This window comes from Coenobita brevimanus, chromosome 45 (assembly GCF_032717465.1).
Source record: "Coenobita brevimanus isolate Jiangsu-jjx chromosome 45, ASM3271746v2, whole genome shotgun sequence".
NCBI classification, from domain to species: domain Eukaryota; kingdom Metazoa; phylum Arthropoda; class Malacostraca; order Decapoda; family Coenobitidae; genus Coenobita; species Coenobita brevimanus.
Genome location: NC_136998.1, coordinates 39,498,652 through 39,503,651, shown reverse-complemented (window position 1 = coordinate 39,503,651; position 5,000 = coordinate 39,498,652). Strand labels below are relative to the sequence as shown.

General features: G+C 44.4%; 1 protein-coding gene across 1 annotated transcript in view; it reads right to left on the bottom strand.

Annotated features, from left to right (window-relative positions):
• nau (myogenic-determination protein nautilus) overlaps window positions 1-5,000 on the bottom strand; it is a 68,085-nt gene that overhangs the window by 52,857 nt on the left and 10,228 nt on the right. The gene's annotated exons all lie outside the window — the stretch shown is intronic.

Genomic DNA, 5,000 nt, shown 5'->3' with positions numbered 1-5,000 from the left:
CTGCTCCCAGCTCACACCCCCCCTCTCTCATATACCTCTCCACTCTAACCCTCCATCTCATCCTTGGCCCCCCCTCCCACTTCCCCCACCACCTCACTCACATACACTCTCCTCGTCAGTCTCACTTTCCATCCTCTCCACATGGCCAAACCACCTCAGTGTGTTTCTCCTAACGCGTCCTGTCATATCCGCATCCACACCACAACGCTCCTTCACTTACTTATTTGTCAGTCTGTCTCTCCATGTGACTCCACATGCTCCTCTCAAATAACTTATTTCCACTGCTTTCACTCTACACTTCTGTCCCTCCAACAAGGTCCAAGCTTCACTTCCATACATTAGAGATGGTATCACAGTACTGTCATGCTGTAACTTTTTCATTTCCATGCTCATTCCCAGTTTCTTATCACTGCTTTCAAAGAACCAGCAACCTTTCTACCTTGATGTACCCTTTCAAGCACTTCCTGTAAACTTCTGTCGTTACTCATCATACTACCCAAGCACTTGAACGTGCTCACATTTTCCATTTCCATAGTAATAATCATAATAATAATAAATAATTTTAAGTATAATAAAAATCTATCTATTCTATATACCTAGGCTGTTTCCCCCAAGGAAAGGGAGGTAGCCGAGACAGGACGACACACTCCCAATTTACTCATCCACTCAAACACATTCATTCGCATCTTAGCCCCAAAGGGGAGAAGGGACAGATCCTCACCGCACCACACCACACGAGGGTCAATTGCGCAGTGCAATCATTGACCTCCACAGCAGGGCCCGACAACAGAGCTAGTTTATCCCAGCCACATCATAATAGACCCATCCCCTTACCCGCACCTAACCTGATCAGCTGATCACACAAAATGCAGGAGAATATCCCCTCAGGGCTGTGTCGTCACTGATCATTCACAATTCCTCTCCATTCACTTCTGTCACGCACAGCCACTCTTCCTTGCTCAGCAGACATCCCTCTCGCATCCAGCGCTCTCTTCACACTGTCCATCCATTCTATTCGTGGTCTTCCTCTCAGCCTTACGCCTCTCACATCAAATCTAGTTATCTTTTTCACCAATCGCTCATTATCCTTTTTCTCCATATGCCCAGACCATCGCAACACCCTCTGCTCAACTCGATCAGCCATCTCCCGAACAACTCCAGTTCTCCTTTGCACTTCATCATTTGTCACTCGATTCATACGTGTCACTCCACACATACTCCTCAGACACCTCCTCTGCATTACATTCAAACTTTTCCTGTCTGCCACATCCATATTCCATGTTTCAGCCCCATATAACGCAGTCGGTACCACAACACCTCATACAGCCTTCTCTTTACATCCATTCTAAGCAAACGACATCTAAACACTTTTTCATTCCTCCCAGCACCTTTCCTACATCATTCATTCTAAACTTCACTTCTGCATCTATTCTTCCATCCACAGCAACATGTGACCCTAAATATTTAAAACACTCTACCTCCTCAAGCAACTCACCATTCAAAACTATATTCATCCCCCTACCATCTACCAACCTCGTACACTTCATCACTTCACTCATTTTCTCATTAACTTTCGATTTCCTCCTTTCACACACCCTTCCAAACTCCTCTACCAACTGTCTCAATCTCTCCTCTGAATCATCCATCAGTGCAGTATCATCTGCAAACAACAGCTGCTTCAGATTCCACTCTCTACTATCAGCATTCAACAGATTCAGACCTCCACCTAACACTCATGCATTCACCTCCCTTACAACACCATCCATATAAATATTAAACAACCAAGGCGACATTACACATCGCTGCCGCAGCCCCACCCTCACGAGAAACCAATCACTCACAGTGTTTCCCACTCTTACACACGCGTTACTATTTACATAAAAACTTTTCACCCCTTTTAGTAACCTACCATCAAGCCCATACATTCTTAAAACAGTCCACAAAGCCTCCCTATCAGTGCTGTCATATGCTTACTCTAAATCCATGAACGCTCAAAACACATCCTTACCTTTTGCTAAATACATTTCACACATCTGCCTCACAGCAAACACCTGATCCACACATCCCCTCCCTCTCCTAAAGCCACACTGCTCATCACCAATCACTCCATCTGTACCCTCTCTAACTCTTAATTAACACTCTACCATACACCTTACCGACAACACTCAACAGACTTATTCCCCTAAAGCTAGTACATTCATACTTATCACCCTTGCCTTTATACAACGAGACCACACAGGCACTTGCCCAGTCAATTTGCACCATCCCTTGAACAAAACACACGTACAACAATCTTACTAACTAGTCAACAATAGTCGCTCCACCACCTTTCGGGCATTCCACAGCACACCCATCTAAACCTGCAGCTTTCCCTGTTTTCATCTCCTTTACTCCCCCCTGCACTTCATCGTGATCAAAGAATCATTCAGCTCTCCCAGTACATTTATTCCTTGCACCCATCCATCTGCCACAGTTTCAGCCTCCCTTTCCTCCTCTGCATTTAACAATCTTTCGAAATACTCCGCCCATCTCTTTTTTTTCTCTTTTTTATGCGAGTAAGAAGGAACCAAAGGCTAGGAGCCCGCAAACAGTTCCTTCGAAGAAAAAACAAAAACAATACAAAAGTGAGCCAAATTCAAGATCTGTTCATTTTGAGATGCCTGGACACTACGTTTGAAAGACTGGAGATCATAGGAAGTAGGAAATACAGACAGAGGGAGACAGTTCCAGAGTTGACCCGTTCTATAAATGAAGGACTGGGAGTAAAGGTTAACTCTTGCATTAGAGAGTTGGACAGAAATGGGATTAGAGTTTATTGCTAGACGGGTGCTACTCTCCCGTCATAGAGGTGGAGGGATGTAAGCAGACAGTTCAGAGGAGCAGTGACCATTGAAGTAGCGATAGAAAAAAGATAAAGAGACAACAATGCGGCGAAGAGACAGAGGTTGAAGGGAGCCAGTAAAATGTGGAGAATTAATGAGACGAAAATCCTTTGACTCCACCCTATTGAGAAGAGCTGTATGTGGGGAGCCTCCCCACACATGGGAGTTGTACTCTACACAGGGGCGAATAAAACCCGTGTATAAAGTCAACAGCTGTGCAGGGGTAAAGAAGGTACGGAGTCGGCTTAGCACGCCTAATCTCTTGGAAGCTGATTTTACGAGAGATGTAATATGATCATTCTAAGATAAATCTCGAGTGAATGAAACCTCAAGCATGTTCAAGGATGATGCAGGCTTGAGCTGGATATTATTAAACATAAGTGGGTACACCTGTGGAAGATTTTGTCGGGTTGATAGCTGTATAAACTGAGTCTTTGATGCATTAAAAACAACAAGATTATTTTTACCCCAGTCAGAGATACGAATCAAGGGAGACATTAGGTGTGCCATAGCCTCATCCCTTGTTTGTTGAAGGAACTGCTGAGATGGACGTTGTGGAAATCGAATGGAAAGGTGAAAGGTGGAATCTTCAGCGTATGAGTGGATAGGGTTAGATGTACAGCCTAGAAGATCATTGATGAATAAAAAGGAGAAAATTGGTGATAGGACAGAGCCCTGAGGAACAACATTGTTGATAGTTCTAGGAGAAGAACGATGGCCGTCTACAACAGCGGCTATAGAACGACTAGAAAGGAAGCTGTACATGAAGGCACAAACAGAAGGATAGAAACCGTAAGAGGGTAGTTTGGAAATTAAAGATTTATGCCAGACTCCAATGAAAGCCTTTGAGATGTCAAGTGCGATAGCAAAGCTTTCGCCAAAGTCCCGAAAGGAGGATGACCAGGAGTCTGAAAGGTAGGCGAGAAGATCGCCAGTGGAGTGTCCCTGATGGAACCCGTACTGACGATCAGAAAGAAGGTTGTGATGAGAAAGATGCTTTAAAATTTTTTTGTTAAGAATAGACTCGAAAACTTTTGAGACACAGGATGTTAAAGCAATTGAACGATAGTCAGAGGGTTGGGAATGGTCACCCTGCTTTGGGACTGGCTGAATGACAGCAAACTTCCAGCAAGAAGGAAAGATACAAGTTGAAAGACAAAGGCGAAAAAGTTTACCTGGGCAGGGTGTAGGCACAGAAGAACAGTTCTTGAGGACAACAGGAGGGACCCCATCAGGCCCATATGCCTTGTTAGTAGTGAGGCCAGTGATGGCAGAAAATACATCAGCTGAAGAAATTTTAATGTCAGCCATGAGGAAGTCAGAGGGGGGAAGTGATGGAGGAACAGCACCAGAATCGTCTAAGGTGGAATTGGAGGAGAAAGTCTGAGCGAAGAGATCTGCTATATTAGTAAAAGAAATAGCTACAGAGCCATCAGAGTAGAAAAGAGAAAGGAAGGATGATGAGGTAAAGTTGTTGGAAAGGTTTTTGGCAAGGTGCCAGAAGGTGAGGGAAGAATTCGAGTTGAAGAGTTGAGAGCATTTAGTACGATTCTGGGCAGAAACATAAAAAAGATGTGATTCAGGGGTGGGTTGGTTCTGGTGCCTTACTGCATCCATCTCAATTAACATCTTCCATCCTCTGCTTTTACTCGCTCTTCCTTCCCAGATTCTCCCTTCGCACCCTTTTCACCCCCTTCCAAAAAATTTTCTTATTCTGTTGAAAATTCTCAGTCAACTGCCTACCCCACCTCTCATCTGCTGCCACTTTAGTTAGCATTACGCACAGCCCTTCTCGCTATATTCCTGTTTTCCTTATACCTGTTATATGACACTTCATCCTTCCTTTGCAGTCACACTTCATATGCACGTCTCTTCTCAGCCACAGCCATGCTTTCTTCCTCGCACCACCATTCACTTCCCTTTCTTACACCACCACCCACTCGTCTTACACCACACACCTCTTCCGCATGCCCCACCACAGCACTGTTAAACAACTGCCATTCCTCCTCCACACTGCCATTCTCCTGATCTTTCACTGAGTTCCACTCAGCTTTTCAATTTCTCCTGATACTCTATCATTTTCTTTCTTTTATCCAACTCACTCACTTTCAAAACCTC